We start from the raw sequence: 19,281 nt of genomic DNA, 5'->3' as shown, positions 1-19,281 counted from the left end.
CTTCTTTTTTAAAATTAAGATAGGGCTTCCCTGGTGGCGCAGTGGTTGAGAGTCCGCCTGCCGATGCAGGGGATACGGGTTCGTGCCCCGGTCTGGGAAGATCCCACATGCCGCGGAGCGGCTGGGCCCGTGAGCCATGGACGCTGAGCCTGCGCGTCCGGAGCCTGTGCTCTGCAACGGGAGTGGCCACAACAGTGAGAGGCCCGCGTACCGCAAAAAAAAAAAAAAAAAAAAAAAAAATTAAGATAAAACTCAGATATCCAGCCTCCCAGTTCTCCCTTATCTTAAAGATCTTGTGCTTTTTATGACAATAGTCTATACAAGGCATTCTTCTTTACCCCAGTATCACCTTTTTTAGATTTAACTTTCCAAAGCAGATCTACACACATGAAAATGATAAAAGGAAAGAGCATTGAAGACTGTAACCAAATATATTTGCATTTTTGCATTTGTGAATCCAAACCTCCAGTATTCACTCTTTCGATTTACACAGGGAAAATTACAAAACAGTACTTTTGTGCTACATATTTCTTATAAATAAAATAATTCTCTTTGACTTTTAGAAGTGCAAGCTTATAACTGTGATATCTTTCACAGAAATCTTGAAAATTCTGAGTTATGGAAATTCTGCTTAGAACCTATCCTCTTCCATTGCTATGTGTGTTTTATATAACTTAAGTAATTGTCACCGAGAAAATGTTCTATTAAAGCACTTTAAACACAACACTTTGATATTGGTAAGTGTGGACAAGCCTTGTATAACCAGAGCTCACCACACTTGTGGTAGGAATCTAATATTGAAGCCTTAGAAAATGGCTGGATCATTTACTCCCTCATGGTAGTTTTCTGACTGTGTAAATTCTACACCTGTTTGGTTCATTATTTAAATTCAATGTTTAGGCCTCCTGCCACTCAATACTAATCAAGAACTTGGGTGAGAGGAGCAATAGTTACTGGTTTCCATTACTCAGTTGAGATCAATTATGCAATTACTCAATCACATCTCAAGAACATGTAATACATCCATCTGGATAAAGCCTGTCCAACAGAGTGGCAAATCTGGACTCAAGTGCAATGGTCAGGTTTCCTCAACTGCACACTGACATGCCATGCTGAAGCCATGGTGAAACTTTCTAAGAAGCAGTTTTTGAATATCTAGATCTGTTTTGTTCTTGTTAAATTTGTTACCCTGCAGAGTTGAGTGATTAACAAAGGGGTACAATTCTCTTTGGTCTCAGTGCTCGGAATCTGTGCTGCTCACTTGTGTTTCCTATTCTGAAAAGACCCTGTTTATCATGAAACGGAGATTTTTGCCTCTGAAGTCGGTTGTTAAAAGAGCTTAGGCCAAATTTGTGGCACATCTCTAGCACGATATGTTTTCATGATGTGCTAGGAATCCTCAGCAACGTTTTCAGATATCTTACTCTTATTTTCCCTTTGCTTCAATTTCCTCACACAGTTTGGTTCACTATGTCTTACTATAAGCTTCCTTGGATCTTTTCAGAATAAGACAGAACATAAATAAAGAATGAATAAAATACTTGTTCCCCCTTCTGAATCTTGTTCAAGATGATTATTTTGCATAAAACACAATTTACATGTCATACAAATGCAATGCCATCTTTGTGCTGTAGAGGAGAAAATGTATTGAGTCACAAATTACATTTCATGCTCCAAGACAAGATTTCTGTGACATACAGAAAACACATCATTGCATCTATTTAGATACAGAGAAATGGATGATCAAGAAGTGATGATTTGTCAAAAGGTCATAAACATAAGTGGCAATAGCAATGAAAGAGCCAAGCCTAGACATAAGCTGCTTTGTCTCATGAATACATCTGAAGAATCTGGGTGAATAAGTGAATAATTCTCAGATCTCTTGAAATGCATGGGAATTTTTAGTTTCCTTTGTCAACTGCTGTCCTTCAAATACTATATATTAAATCATAGGTAAGTACTTTAAAGTAAGTATTGAAGGAGGTTTTCACTGATTTATTCTTATAATTATCTTTTTCCCTATCATCAACCATTACTAGATTCTACTGAGATTAAAAGAAAGAAAAGTAATTTAATATTTTTTTCTGTTCACAACTGTCAATACTGTAATTTGAAACAATTCTTACTATACAGAAAAATATGATGAAAAGTACTTTGATAATAAATTACAATCAACAATTTCCTTGAGATTCAATAATACTGCTTTGCTATTTCCTGTTAATTTAATTGTAACTAAAATAATTCTTCTATGTTATAAGTCTCAAGCTCTCTGACTGCATTTACAAAATAAAGTTTACTGCAGGGTGGTTGATCTGATTTGTGTCCATTTACATCTCTAATTTTTTTCCAAAAAATTTTTATAATTGATATATGTTATTTAAAATCTGAGGAAATAAACCAATATTGAGAGCAAATTGATTAATATTATAGGTAGTAACTCGGCTCTAAAATGCCTTGTTTGAGTAAAGTGATTAAATTTTTGAATAAAATCTGTATATTATAATCATTTCTATGCTCTATTAATAGTGGAAAATGGGTATTATGTACATTCATATTTATATCTGAAACATGTAGGACAGTCCCTATTTAACAAAGTGTCCATCTTCCCCTACTTTTGGCATCTTGTTTCACTTATCTTTTACTCTACTGCTTCGCTATTATCTCCTCTAAGAAATTTTTCCTGCTTTCTGCTCTTCCCCTTTGTTTAAAAAAAAACCCCAATCCTCTCTATCATCATACTTCCTATATTGTATAACAGCTGTTGTTTATATATCTCCCCTCTTAGCTTTTATAACATACTTGAAGTTAAGAAAGATGATAATTTCATCTCAGTATTCTCAGCATCTACTTCAGTGCCTGGTAACCAATGGGAATTTTTGAATGTTGCAAATATACTCAAGTTAATATCACGGTCATGCTGTAATCTTACCTTGCCAGTAATATTAACAATTTTGCCTCTCATGAATTTTATTTAGTCCAAAAGAATGGCACAAGTGCAAAACATATTAGCCATTGCTACTCTATTTCTTTGAAACAACTCTGAGGGTAATGCTGATAACTGTTATTTTCCCATAGAAATGCACCCACATAATCACACCAAAGACATAGAAAAAAGAGAGGAGAATATTGCCTTTGCTTGGCGTTTCCAGTGATCTTCCTGAAGATCAACCTGCTTTGGGCAGAATAGATGATGCTTATTTTCCTCTCAGTCATTAAACTAATTTTTGCACATAGATACAAATGACAAATACACACTGAGTCCATCTCATCCCTCTCTCTATCATCATGTTGTCTTGAGTAAATCAGTCACTTTGGGGTCTTTATGTCTTCACCTACAAATTGGAGGCAATGTCTATTTACTGTTTTGAAAATAATCCTAGATAATTCATTTGAATTCTTTCTGTGAAAGGTGTTTAATTCCTTATAAAAACATTACTAAAATACATTTTTCTGATTAGTAAGTAATATGACTCTAGACACTTATATGTATAGTTTTAAAGAAGCTTTCATCAAAATAACCCTTTGAAGTTGTAACAGGTTTATGAATTGCTATTTGGGTGTTACACATATACCTGTGTCTTGTACTGGTCTTATGTAAGAATGTTTAATTCATTAAGCATACCTCTCTTTTAGAGTGTGACATGTTTCAGGTGTGCATTAACGAATGTCTCAAATGAGGATTTGTAAACAAACTGTATATTAAAGATAATTTCTCTAATTGGGATACTGAAAAGGTTTCAGCACAAAAATTGGCAGGATCTTTCTTATTTGAAGCCAAGCTATTAATTCCATAATTACAAGTAAAATGTACCATGGGACTTGTGATTTCCCATGATCACCACAAAAAGTCTTTATAAGTCCAGATAACAATAGCCTATCAGCTGTCCCTGATTTTGCTTTTTTTTTTTTTTTCCTTCTAGTCAAAGCTTTTGACTTTGACCCAACTTTTCAGCATTTAGGAATTTTTTATTAATAAGATGACACTAGCCTTCACTGATTCTTAAAATTTCAAAAAAATCAAGTCTTTTTTTTTTCTTGTAACTTTCTGAAATCCAGACAGAGAATTTAGTTTCCTTTAAAAAGTCAGAAATATGGCTTTAACTATTCCTCAGTTATGAGTTGGTCTATATTTAAATCTACAGAACTATCATGATTCTTAATTAATTGCCCCAGTAAACACAGATTATCACCACATTCTTACAAAAGTAATTTTTTTCTTTGTAATGTCCTGGTTTGTTTTTACTGGTAGAAATTATTATATATAAGATATATATGAATGTATTCAATGTAGAAGTTTTCATTTATCTCCAGTTTTGTTGAAATTTTAAGTAATTTCAAAAGGTTTACATTTACTTTGCTCCTTCTGTAGATTACAACAACACTTCTGAGCCTCCAAGAAGGAAACAGATATCACCCTCAAATATTAAGAATTCCCAGGAGAAAATGGCTAATTTTATCAGTCTTATTAAAGCCTGCTCCTTGATCCATTTCTAATACAGGCAGAAATTTTAAAAGATATAAATACCATATATATATATATATAATAAGTCTTCATTTCCTTTTGGGTGTAAATATATATATAATTTTATATAATCATATATAATGTTACATCTACATAATCATACATTTTAGTGAGTTTATATTTCACCTATTATTACTTAATATTTTGCTTATTAACTTTATTTTCACTTATTTCTTTATCTACACAAAGAGTTAGACAAATCACATTTTCTAAGATAAAGACAATATTTTTGATGTGGTTTAGATATAGCAAATGATATATGCCATAATAAAGAAACTGTTATTTATGATGAGTTATCAGATTGAAACCAAAATTGTATGCCTAAATACTCCAATTAAAAAAAAAATACATGCTGTATACGTATTTTTAAAGTGTATTTTATATTATATACATTACTTTCAATGTTAGATTATTTAAACTGTATGTATATCTATACTGTAAATTTTAACTACACATAAAGTCTAACTTTTGAAAGAGAATTACCTTCAATTTTTTTCTATTGCCTCTAATAAGCTTAATGCACCAAAATATTGTCAAGCAAAAACAATCTTGAGAACGAAAAATGGAGCTGGAGGAATCACGCTCCCTGACTTCAGACTATACTACAAAGCTACAGTAATCAAGACAGTATGGTACTGGCACAAAAACAGAAAGATCGATCAATGGAACAGGATAGAAAGCCCAGAGATAAACCCACGGACATATGGTCACCTTATCTTTGATAAAGGAGGCAGGAATGTACAGTAGAGAAAGGACAGTCTCTTCAATAAGTGGTGCTGGGAAAACTGGATAGGGACATGTAAAAGTATGAGATTAGATCACTCCCTAACACCATACACAAAAATAAGCTCAAAATGGATTAAAGACCTAAATATAAGGCCAGACACTATCAAACTCTTAGAGGAAAACATAGGCAGAACCCTCTATGACATAAATCACAGCAAGATCCTTTTTGACCCACCTCCTAGAGAAATGGAAATAAAGACAAAAATAAACACATGGGACCTAATGAAACTTAAAAGCTTTTGCACAGCAAAGGAAACCATAAACAAGACCATAAGACAACCCTCAGAATGGGAGAAAATATTTGCAAATGAAGCAACTGACAAAGGATTAATCTCCAAAATTTATAAACAGCTCATGCAGCTCAATAACAAAAAAAACAAACAACCCAATCCAAAAATGGGCAGAAGACCTAAATAGACATTTCTCCAAAGAAGATATACAGACTGCCAACAAACACATGAAAGGATGCTCAACATCTTTACTCATTAGAGAAATGCAAATCAAAACTACAATGAGATATCATCTCACACCAGTCAGAATGGCCATCATCAAAAAATCTAGAAACAATAAATGCTGGAGAGGGTGTGGAAAAAAGGGAACACTCTTGCACTGCTGGTGGGAATGTGAATTGGTACAGCCACTATGGAGAACGGTACGGAGGTTCCTTAAAAAACTACAAATAGAACTACCATATGACCCAGCAATCCCACTACTGGGCATATACCCTGAGAAAACCATAATTCAAAAAGAGACATGTACCAAAATGTTCATAGCAGCCCTATTTACAATAGCCCGGAGATGGAAACAACCTAAGTGTCCATCATCGGATGAATGGGTAAAGAAGATGTGGCACATATATACAATGGAATATTACTCAGCCATAAAGAGAAATGAAATTGAGCTGTTTGTGGTGAGGTGGATGGACCTAGAGTCTGTCATACAGAGTGAAGTAAGTCAGAAAGAGAAAGGCAGGTACTGTATGCTGACACATATATATGGAATTTAAGAAAAAAAAAATGTCATGAAGAACAAAGGGGTAAGACAGGAATAAAGACACAGACCTACTAGAGAATGGACTTGAGGATATGGGGAGGGGGAAGGGTAAGCTGTGACAAAGTGAAAGAGCGGCATGGACATATATACACTACCAAACGTAAGGTAGATAGCTAGTGGGAAGCAGCCGCATAGCACAGGGAGATCAGCTCGGTGCTTTGTGACCGCCTGGAGGGGTGGGATAGGGAGGGTGGGAGGGAGACGCAAAAGGGAGGGGATATGGGAACATATGTATATGTATAACTGATTAAATTTGTAAAAAAAAAAAAAAAAAAAAAAAAAACTCCTCATTCAAATTCCATTTTACCTAATCAAATAAAAAGTGTGTCATATCTAAAGCCAAAAATTCTTAATGCAAAATAACTTTTACCTAGCAACAGTTTTACAAATGCAATTTAATTCATTATAAGGCAGGATGGAGTTTCTTTAGCTCTACAGGGCCTCTGGATATTTTTCTACGATAATATGAATTAGGAAGTTAACTGAGATAACACCTGAAGTAAAAATCTTCTCTAATTTTATGGAGTTTTATTTTTAATTTTATTTATTTATTTATTTTAAAATGTATTATTAATTTATTTATTTATTTTTGGTTGGGTTGGGTCTGTTGCTGTGTGCAGGTTTTCTCTAGTTGCAGCGAGTGGAGGCTACTCTTCATTGCAGGGCGCGGGTTTCTCATTGCGATGGCTTCTCTTGTTGCGGAGCACGGGCTCTAGGCACGTGGGCTTCAGTAGTTGCACCACGCAGGCTCAGTAGTTGTGGTGCACAGGCTTAGTTGCTCCACAACATGTGGGATCTTCCCAGACCAGGGCTCGAACCCGTGTCCCCTGCATTGGCAGGCAGATTGTTTACAACTGTGCCACCAGGGAAGTCCCCAATTTTGTGGATTTTTAAATACTTATGTTATGCATGTCACATATTTTCTCTGTAATTTCAAAGTGATTGAATTCTAATCTTTAGCTTGAGCGTTAATCTCTGGAAAGAAATGTCTGTGCGATTCAGTATCCCGTTTCTAAAATATACACTATCAGTTAGTGAATATTATTTTTTTCAGACTAACGAGAATTAATAAAAATAATCAGTATTACTATAATAAGCAAAGCAAAACAAAATAAATGAAACAGAAGCAGTATTAACATAAAATAATAATAAATTTGATATTGGCCAAAGGATCAAAGTTTTAAAAAATGGGATTACATGCTTTTGTAGCTTCTTAGTCTTTCTTTGTCATTGGTTTATGCCCAAATAAATGCAATTCAAAATAATCACTTTCTCTCCAGCATATTAATACAGTAAGTCCCCTACATATGAACCTTCAAGTTGCAAACTTTCAAAGGTGCAAACGTGCATGAAATTGAAGCTTGCCCTCCATCTCCTATTGCTGAAGATCCCTCAGCTCTATCATCTTCCAACTCCTCTCCCTCCTCCACTCAGTAACTCTTCTTGCCTGTTCACTTGATGTCAGCCCCTGTATGCCAGCTGTTGTACTGTACTACTGTATTTTTCAAGTTACTGTACTGTAAGCTTAAAAATGTTTTCTTAATTTCTTTGTGTTTGTTCTTTATGTATTATTTGTGTGAAAAGTATTATAAACCTATTACAGTATAGTACTATATAGCCGATTGTGTTAGTTGGGTACCTAGGCTAAATTTGTTGGACTTACTAACAAATTGCACTTACGAATGGGCTCTTGGAATGGAACTCATTTGTACTTAGGAAACTTACTGTAACATTTATTCAAGACTAAAAAAAAAAAAGAAAAGAACACAAACACCAGTCATAAGAAGATAGGCTCAATTCATAGTTTAAAAACTGTTATTTTAGCTATGTATTATATGCTTCTATAAATTGTTTGTTAACACACTGGTATATTTCTTGGCTAGTGCTCATAAATTAGTACTTAATTTATGTATTACTTTTTTCACTCAAACTTGCCTGAGTTCATAGATAAATCTATTTGCTCATCCATCTAGATTTACTATAATATTGCTAGCTTTGTCTATTCTCTGTAAGCATTGACTACTACTGTAATGTCTTTAAGAGATAATTATATCATCTTAACTTGTCTTCCTTTCTCACAGTGTTTTAGACTGGAACACAGGGATTCTATGATTTCTCTAACCAAGGTTCGTACTGATAGGAAAGTGCCAGTTAAAAAACCTGACAGGAGTAATACACACACACACACACACACACACACACACAAAACACAATTCCCAGCCTGAAAGAGCAAAAGCTGGAAAGTTGCACACTACAGTCCACTGCTACCTATGGTTAAGGTCTTTTCAGTAGCAAACAATCCCTTCTTCGCCTCTGGCATACCTTTTCTAGTTTATGTGTAGGGACACTTTTTCCTACAGTGGTGCCAGAGTTGCCAACAAACATCATAAGTGTTCTAGCTCTGTTGCCATCCTTACTTGTGGAAGGATGCTCTCTCTGGCCACCGGTCTCCATACTGTCCATTACCTTCCTGACAGACTGAGGTACTCCAAAAGAGACAAGAGAGATCAACTGCAAATGGTAAGTCACAAAGATGAAGAAATTAAAGTAAATTTGCTATTGAAGTTCTTTCAAACCTATGGGGGAAAATGCATTTTGGAGAGCTTTCTTTGATCAGTGTCAAGGTTTCAGATTTAACAGACTTACAAGCTAAAAAAAAAGTGTGTTTATGCAGTAGAAAAATATGAATTATTGCTGTTGTAGTTTCTAATTAATATATATAGATAATTCAAGTCTGAAAGCAGTCATCCAAATTGCCTAGAATATTTATCTCAAATAAAACCAAGTAATTCACAAAATTTTATTTTGTGCTGTGTAGATCAGGCATTGGTAGTAAAAAATGTACATGTTATAAATTTAAAAAATGATCATCTCACTTTGGTGAAATTTCACATTTAAAGCTGACAGAATTTACTGTAATCCTTGGCATAGATCTCCTGTGGCAGCTCAGAACTTGCAGATTTGAAAGAGTTTCAGCTACAGGGAGTTGTGTGCTTATTTTTATATTAATATACTTCACATTAATATAATGATAATAACTACTTATCACCATTCAAGATTTATAAGGTCTTTTTGAGTACCTATATAACTATTCTTTCCACTTCTCTAAATGAATATTATTTTCTTATACTACTTATGGAGAAACACACTTTTTAGGTATTTTGGGTGGCTCTAATAATTCTTTATGTTTTTGAGCAGTGTAATCTTTATGATAATTGGTTTAACAGTGTAAATATCTTCAAAGTATTAGGATATGGAAATAAGATAATATACCTCATAAAAGTGTTTTTTTTTGGTTAGAAGCTTGAATAAATTAATATATTTTTAACTATATGAGGCACCAGAAGACTGTGAAGCAAAATTTCAGAATACCTGAGTTTTCGAGAGATACAGATCTAAGACATTAATCAACATTAAAAGTACTGAGTGAGTACTTTTAGATGGATAATCCCTATCTGTAGAAGCTCTTCTTCTTTAATACTAAGCATAGTACGAAACTTGTGCTTAAAACCCAACCTAAAAATCTGTGAATTTTCTAGTGGAAATCAAAGAACTATCCATGCAACTCAATAAAAATAATGTTTTCCTGTTGGTTCTACCTTTGGGTTCTACTGATTCTGCTTAAGTCATTAGGCTTCTTAGTAAAAGTTTTCACCCCTCAAAATCATAAAATATACTTTCTCATCCACTTCACAAGAAAAGTTTAATTGATTAACTTGAGTTGTTCTGAACAGAACACCAGAAATATGTTTTGGGTTCTTGGAAGAAATGTACTATATTAGAAAATGGCCATAAATGCATAATCTCAATATATGTTAAAATTAATTTGAGAGGTTACAATATAAATTTACAATACATACATTCCATTGGCTTGCTTGTTTAAACTATGCTCTCTATATACAAATATATTAGCATGTAATATAAAGTGCATATATGCTCAACTCTTTTTACATATTAAATATCTTATTCTATACAGTTAGTAAAATAACAATAAAGAACTATTTAGAGAACAATGGCTTCAAATGGGCATTGTGAATGTGTGAAGATTTAAATATAAGAATATTTTTATATACATCTAAATAAATATTCCAATTTTGAATTCACTTTAAACATAAACCATAGGGAAAACTGCACATCAAAAATTCTTCTCTAGTTTGTATGTTTATTCGGTTCTACCAGTAAAGTCACAAATTAAGGCCAAAAAATATGAGTTAACAAGTATTGTGTCTCTATTCCAGGGTTGTAATCATAGAATAATTCCAGTAAATCAAGCAACTTAAGTAGCATGATCATTAAATATACATATATTTTCATATGTAGATAAAATTTTATTTCAAGTGTGTATCAATCTCAAGATTTAGAAGATTTGCTTCTGAAAAAGATTGCAAATAATTCTGCAACACCCCTTAGTGTTGCATATATGATTGTAATTAATACATGCCATATATATAATTAACCTGAAATTCGAAAGTTAATAATCCAGATTACTTTGACTTCCTTAGAAACATTACATAATACATATTATATATAGGAGAAATTGTGATACCAAATTTAGTTCTTTTTAAGGACCTTATTTACTACTCACAATATAGTTACTGAGTACTCCCTCAAACTGAATCTTAATGCTAAACAATTACATTTAATCTGTTTAAATATACACACAGAATAAATGAGAAAAATGCAAGAGAATGGCTTATTCTCAGATATTCCTTGATCGTGTCAAATTGAGTGCAATGCCAAAGATGGAACTTTTATGTGGGGCTAGCATAATATTAAAATGTCGCTAATTTTTAGTAACATAAATCTTAATGTGGGCTATAATACATGGCTTAAACTATAATGCAGAAATGATTCAAGACATTATAAAACGTACATACAAAAGAAAGTTGTGCCTTCCATTTCTAATGAAGTGGATAACTGAAGCAATTACTTAGATAATATAAATACACTATTATCTGTATACTTTAAATAAAACCTATTTTTCAGTTTTTGTTTTCCCATCTTCAACTTGCATGTATAGGCACAAATTAGAAATTATGAGTACCAAAACTATGCACCCAAGCAGGTTGGAACTAAGAATATCATAACTGAATATCAGAGTTTAAATATCAAAAACAGAGTAGAAATGCTTGATGTAGGAGAGCAGTGAATCAAACTTCAGGACATTAAGTATCTTTTAGGTACCTCAGCTCAGTCATTTGGTTAAAAACTTTTTAAAATAAATAAATAACACCAAGTTCTCAAATATATCTGAACATTTACCAAAGCTAAGTTTTCACTGGTAGTGACAGTGTTCTGTGTCTTAGTTTTCCTTCAGATCAATACAATTTGCCTTTTAAGTGTGATTTGACTATAACATGTATAAATGGCTAAAATATTATTTTTTGTCTTGTTTTAATTCTTTCAGGTAATGTCTGCTATAGTTACCATCAAATGCTAAAAGGAAGAACCTGTGCTTCAAAGGAAAGATTCTGGACTTCTGAATATCCTGTTCCATTTTTCCTACACTAAGATGATGGGAGATAAAAGCAGCACTTAGAAAGGCAGTTATGTCACACAGTAGTTTGCTTTGAAAGCTATGACTACCTAATAGTCATATAAAACAGACAAGTCATTTCCACATCCTGAACCTTAATTTTCATATCTAAAAAAGAAAAAGAACAATAATAATATTCCTTTGAGGGATTTATTTTTATAATTGAGAGGGAATATGTATAATTGCTTAGACTATCAAATTAAAATTAAAACTCATAAATAATCATCATGTAATTGAATTATCAAACTATTCTGTAAGAGAAATTTATACAACAAAAAGACCACACCACAATACTCTTTCTTTCCCATTCATATTCTTCTTCTTTATCTCTTTTATCTCTCTTTCTGACTAGCCAATTTCAATGGAATATTAAAATTATTACAAAATAAATGTATTCGGCAAGTTCATGTGTGTAGTGAACTTCTCAGTTGTCAAATTTTAAAAACTGTTTTTTACAGGATTTACTTATTGATAAATCTAGTTTCATGTGTATTTGAAACACTAATAGGTGACTGAGAAACATAGAGCTACACAACACATGTTAACACAAAATATCAAATTGTCATCGTGTTGAGAATCAGAGAAAACAGTGGGTGACCATTACATACCAATAATCATCCTATTGTATAAAGGATAAGTATCATTACTAACAAAAAGTCTTCATACTCACAACCAGAAGTTTCGTTTAACTGTAGGACTTTTATGGCCAGCTCTGCAGAATTTTCTCCCAAAACTCTCATGAAGCAATTACATATACTTAAATTGTTCCAAATAAATTTTTAAAGTAGAATGTTTTCCAATTTATACCTTTAATTTATATTCCAACATCTCTCAGATTCCCTAGTCTCATAGTTCTAATAGCCTGATACACATCTCCACTGTGATATATAATTTTGAAAACAGGAATTGGGGGTGGGAAAGAGAAAATGATATACTGTAAATGGAAAAACCTTTAGCAGCTCATTCTTGGGAGAGGTAAAGAGAAACTGGGTAAAACCCAGCCAGGACTTGGATATATCTGAATCTGTTAGGAAGAGAGAGCTGAGCCATGTGTAAGAAAGCACAACAGAAATAGGTTGATGTCATCTGAAATGTTTTCATTCTTCTGGCATTAGATCATCAGGAGAGTTTTAGTATTATCTGATTGAGACTATAAAATAGGTTTACATTTGGAGTATCATCAAGACCAAGCAAAAGGTAATATTAGAATTTTAAATTCACCAAGTCCAAAATCAAGTCCATTTCATCCATAAACATGGTTTAATTGTATTGATCTGTTCCAAATCTCAAAAAGAAAAAACAAAACAAAACAACAACAAAAAACACAGTGTCACCATGGGAGGTTTTTTATTATCCTATTCTAGAATGATTTTCTAAAATGGTTCTCAACCCAAATGTGCATCAGCATGACCTGGGGAGTTTTTTCAAAAACAAACCTTTAGACTGCACCCCAAGCCTTCTGAAGTAGAATCTGCAAAGATCCTATTTTGAGAAAAGCTCTCTAGGGGATTCTCATGCAAGCCTTCAGTTGAGACCACTGCTGTAAATGGTCCACAATGTTTCTGGCAATAAGAAAATTTCAATATATTTTGATCCTGATTACAGAAAAAGATCAAGGTTTTCTAGAGAACGGAGATGTCACTTAAGGTCATCACAGAGATGTGGAAAATATTCTTCAGGGTAAGCAAAGGTAAAACACTTTGAATATGGATCAAAAATATTTGTGGATGTAGATGGTAAAGTTACCTGAAGCCACGACTATATAAATCAATGCAATATTTTATCCAGTAAATTGGAGGTCAAAAATGATTGTCATGAATTCGTAAAAGAGGTAATGCTTTTTTTGCCTTTTCTTCCTTGGAAACCTCAACACATTTCTCATGCATACTATAATATAAATAAGCTGTATTTTTTCACACTAATTTTTTACAAAATTGCAAACTGGAAGATAGGTCAAAGTATACCATGAAATAACAAAAATGACGAAAACAATGCTGAGCTGCTTCAGAGTTGAATGACTGAATATCTTATGTACACAAATGTCAGTCTCTCAAAATGCTGTTGAAAACTCTGCTTTCTTTCATCAGGAGACTGTTCCTTGGCCAAAAGCCTCATTAAAGAAATTATTCTTCAATGTTTGGAATATAACAGAAACATAAAGTTTTTTATTTTAAGGACAAACACTGAGGATCCTTAGAGATCCTAAGATTCAGAGGAACTTAAAATGATCAGCAGTAAAACAGGTGTTACCTTATGTTTTATGGGGAAAAAGTTGCTATTAAAAGTTTCCTCTTTGTTACTGCTCAGCTTTAAAATAAGATCTAGAGTCCTATGTAGGGAAAATACAGATTGACTTTAAATATGATTTTGATATTTTTGTCACTAGAACTAGTAAAATGAGTGTACAAATTATATTAATTAAATGAGTAAGAAAAAATTTAATATATATTTTCTATAAAGATGAATTTGAAATTTGGAACAAATGAATGATCTGGGAGCCAGTTTAACTTCTTCCAGCTCACTCACACTTAATTAAGCATCTATATTTGGAATATAGAATTCCACTCATCTGCTCTTCCCAAGCTGATCTGAAGCAACCAGATTTTTCTGGATTTAATTGAAAGAAAATAATAGATTCTAGCTCACTAAAAAAAGACACCACATTTTGTATTAACAGCTAATCAAACTACTATTACCAATATTTGTATTTATTGCCAAAGATAGACTCCTTTGTTACGTATCCTCCATTGTGTATCTGTCCAGAGGTAAAATCTCTGCTTGTTGACTTAATCATCTATCTCTCAACCCCAGAGATAAAAAGGTATGAATTGGATTAGGAATATCTAGTCACGCTGTAAAAGTGGCGAGTTGGTATGTCAAATTGATTTATTTATAATGTTGGTATTTCTATACATCTGGTTGACATCTTTTCTTAAGAGATCATGGTAAAATTCTTGAGGATAAGGTAACGCATAAAAAAGTAAATAAAAGGGTATTTAATCACACTATCCATAGATAAACTTGCTAATGGTTAGTATATATTTTCTATTTACATATTTTAACATATTCCAGATACAATGTATAAAGCTGCACTGTCCAATAAGGGAGACATTAGTGAAATGTAGCCATTGATTACTTGAAAACGTGGCTACCAATATGCTGAAGTAGCCTACTAGTAGACTGGCACCAGCCTTGGGCACCCTGGGCCTTGCAGGCAGCTGCCTCAAACTCAGCCCTGCCCCTAGTGGGCAGACAGGAGCCCTCCACTGCAACGACCCTCCCCCTGCCAGGGTCCTGCAATTAGACACTCTGGGACTTGCCTCTCCAATCAGTGGGCCCAAACCTGCCTGGATTTGAACTGAGCCTCCCCAGGTCCATCAGCCAGTGGACCAGGACATCCACCAACCACCAGCAGCTAGCACCAAACCTGAGAACTCCCAGGCCACACAGCCAACAGCATTGGAACACAACTGCACCCACCAGCAGGCCACTAGTCATGACACAAGGCAGGGTCTGGCAGCCAAACAGGGCAAAAGTCAGCCACGTTTACCAGCATCCCACAGTACCTGGCACTGACACAAGGGAAGGGCCTACACTGCCCATACAGGGGGCTCCACTAGAGCGATACATCTGGTGACCAGAAGGAAGTATGCTGCTGGGCTCAATAGGATGTCTCCAACATAAAGCCACTCCTCCAAGACTGAGAAACATAAGCAACCTACCTAAACATAGAAATAAACATAGAGAATTAGACAAAATGAAGAGACAGAGGAATATATTCCAAATGAAGGAATAAGATAAAATCTCAGAAAAAGAAATAAATGAACTGGAAATAAGGAATATTACCAAGGAGAATTCAAGGTAATGATCATAAAGATGCTCAACAAATTTGGGAGAAGAATGTATGAACACAGTGAGAAAGTTATAAAGAATTGGAAAATATAAAGAAGAACCAAACAAAGCTGAAGAATATAATAACTGGGGCTTCCCTGGTGGCGCAGTGGTTGAGAGTCCGCCTGCCGATGCAGGGGACACGGGTTCGTGCTCCGGTCTGGGAAGATCCCACATGCCGCAGAGCGGCTGGGCCCGTGAGCCATGGCCGTTGAGCCTGCGCGTCCGGAGCCTGTGCTCCGCAACGGGAGAGGCCACAATAGTGAGAGGCCCGCGTACCGCAAAAAAAAAAAAAAAAAAAAGAATATAATAACTGAAATTTAAAAATCACTAGAAGGACTTGGTTGACAAAAATGGTGGAAGAGTAAGACTTGGAGATCACCTTTCTCCCCACAGATACATGAGAAATACATCTAGACGTGGAACTGCTCCTATAGAACACCCACTGAATGCTGGCAGAAGACCTCAGACCTCCCAAAAAGCAAGAGACTCCCCACGTACCTGGGTAGGGAAAAGAACAAAGAGAAAACAGAGAGAAAAGAATAGGGAAGGGACCTGCACCAGTGGGAGGGAGCTCTGAAGGAGGAAAGGTTTCCACACACTAGGAAGTCCCTTCACGGGCGGAGACTGCGCATGGCCGAGGGGGGAAACATTGGAGCCGTGGAGGAGAGTGCAGCAACAGGGGTGTGGAGGGCAAGGTGGAGAGATTCCCGCACAGAGGATCAGTGCCGACCAGCAATCACCAGCCTGTGAGGCTTGTCTGCTCACCCGCCGGGACGGGTGAGGGCTGGGAACTGAGGCTCGGGCTTCGATCCTATCGCAGGGAGAGGACTGGCGGCATGAACACAGCCTGAAGGGGTTAGTGCGCCATGGCTAGCCGGGAGGGAGTCTGGGAAAAAGCCCGGACCTGCAGAAGAGGCAAGAGACTTTTTCTTCCCTCTTTGTTTCCTCGTTTGCAAAGAGAGGGGATTAAAAGCGCTGCTTAAAGGAGATCCAGAGACGGCGCAAGCTGAGGCTATCAGAGCAGACCACAGAGAAGGGCGTGAGGTGCTAAGGCTGCTGCTAACACCACCAAGAAGGCTGTGTGCGAGCACAGGTCTTAATCCACACCTGCCCTGCTGGGAGCCTGTGCAGCCCGCCACTGCCAGGGTCCCGGGATCCAGGGACAATTTCCCTGGGAGAACGCATGGTGTGCCTCAGGGTGGTGCAATGCCACAATGGCCTCTGCCATCGCAGGCTCGCCCTACATCCATACCCCTCCCTCCCCCTGGACTGAGTGAGCCAGAGCCCCCGAATCAGCTGCTCCTTTAACTTCGTCCAGGCTGAGCAAAGAACACGCGCCCTCAGGGGACCTACATGCAGAGCGGGTCCAAATCCAAAGATGAGACCCTGGAGCTGTGCAAACAAACAAGAGAAAGGGAAATCCCTCACAGCAGCCTCAGGAGCAGCGGATTAAATCTCCACAAACAACTTGATGTACCCTGCATCTGTGAAATACCTGCATAGACAATGAATCATCACAAATTGAGCAGGTGGACTTTGAGAGCAGGATATATTATTATTTCCCCTTTTCCTCTTTTTGTGAGTGTGTATGTGTATGCTTCTGTGTGAGATTTTGTCTGTATAGATTTGTTTTCACCATTTGTCCTAGGGTTCTTTCCCTACTTTTTTTTTCTATTTACTTAAAAAAATTTTTGTTTTCTTAATATTTTTTTTTGTGTGTGGTACATGGGCCTCTCACTGTTGTGGCCTCTCCCGTTGGGGAGCACAGGCTCCAGACCTGCAGGCTCAGTGGCCATGGCTCACGGGACTAGCCACTCGACAGCATGTGGGACCTTCCCGAACGGGGGCAAGAACCTGTGTCCCCTGCATTAGCAGGCAGACTCTCAACCACTGTGCCACCAAGGAAGTCCAATTAATTTTTATTTTAATAACTTTATTTTATTTTATCTTACTTTATTTTATTTTATTTTATCCTCTTTCTTTCTTTATTTCTTTCTACTTTTTCTCCCTTTTATTCTGAGCCGTGTGGATGAAAGGCTCTAGATGTTCAAGCCAGGAGTCAGTGCTGTGCCTCTGAGGTGAGAGAGCCAATTTCAGGACACTGGTCCACAAGAGACCTCCCAACTCCATGTAATATCAAATGGCAAAAATCTCCCAGTGATCTCCATCTCAACATCAAGACCCAGCTTCACTAAAAGACCAGTAAGCTACAGTGCTGGACACCCTACGCCAACAACTAGCAAGACAGCAACAGAACCCCACCCATTAGCAGAGAGGCTGCCTAAAGTCATAATAAGGCCACAGACACCCCAAAACACACCACAAGACGTGGACCTGCCCACCAGAAAGACAAGATCCAGACTTATCCAACAGAACAAAGGCACTAGTCCCCTCCACCAGGAATCCTAAACAACCCACTGAACCAACTTTAGTCACTGGACACAGACAGCAAATAAACGGGAACTACGAACCTGCAGCCTATAAAAAGTAGACCCCAATCACAGAAAGATAAGCAAAATGAGAAGATAGAAAAACACACAGTGGATGAAGGAGCAAGGTAAAAACCAACCAGACCTAACAAATAAAGAGGAAATAGGCAGTATAGCTGAAAAAGAATTCAGAAAAATGATAGTAAGATGACTCAAAATCTTGGAAATAGAATAGAGAAAATGCAAGAAACATTTAACAAGGACCTAGAAGAAATAAAGAGGAAAGAAGCAATGAGGAACAACACAATAAATGAAATTAAAACTACTCTAGAAGGGATCAATAGGAGAATAACTGAGGCAAAAGAATGGATAAATGACATGGAAGATAAAATAGTGGAAATAACTACTGCAGAGCAGAATAAATAAAAAGAATGAAAAGAACTGAGGACAGTGTCAGAGACCTCTGGGACAACACTAAATGCACCAACATTCAAATTATAAGGGTCCCAGAAGAAGAAGAGAAAAAGAAAGGGGCTGAGAAAATGTCTGAAGAGATTATAGTTGAAAACTTCCCTAATATGGGAAAGGAAATAGTTAATGAAGTCCAGGAAGCACAGAGAGTCCCATACAGGATAAATCCAAGGATAAACATGACAAGACACATATTAATCAAACTCAAAAATTAAACACAAAGAAAACATATTAAAAGCAGCAAGGGGAAAACAACAAACAACACACAAGGGAAACCCCATAAGGTTAACAGCTGATCTTTCAGCAGAAACTCTGCAAGCCAGAAGGGAGTGGCAGGACATATTTAAAGTGATAAAGGAGAAAAACCTACAACCAAGATTACTCTAACCAGCAAGGATCTCATTCAGATTTGATGGAGAAAATAAAACTTTTACAGGCAAGCAAAATCTGAAAGAGTTCAGCAGCACCAAACCAGCTTTACAACAAATGCTAAAGGAACATCCCTAGGTAAGAAACACAAGAGAAGGAAAAGACCTACAATAACAAACCCAAAACAATTAACAAAATGGGAATAGGAACATACATATTGA

At 35.9% G+C, this 19,281-nt stretch overlaps 1 protein-coding gene across 1 annotated transcript in view; it reads right to left on the bottom strand.

Annotated features, from left to right (window-relative positions):
• The window catches only part of CPNE8 (copine 8), a gene marked incomplete at both ends in the record, with an annotated part of 219,565 nt that overhangs the window by 79,487 nt on the left and 120,797 nt on the right, over positions 1 to 19,281 (bottom strand). The window lies entirely within an intron of this gene.

The sequence above is a fragment of the Hyperoodon ampullatus genome (genome assembly GCF_949752795.1).
Source record: "Hyperoodon ampullatus genome assembly, chromosome: 11".
Taxonomy (NCBI): domain Eukaryota; kingdom Metazoa; phylum Chordata; class Mammalia; order Artiodactyla; family Ziphiidae; genus Hyperoodon; species Hyperoodon ampullatus.
This window is presented reverse-complemented; position numbering and strand designations above follow the sequence as displayed.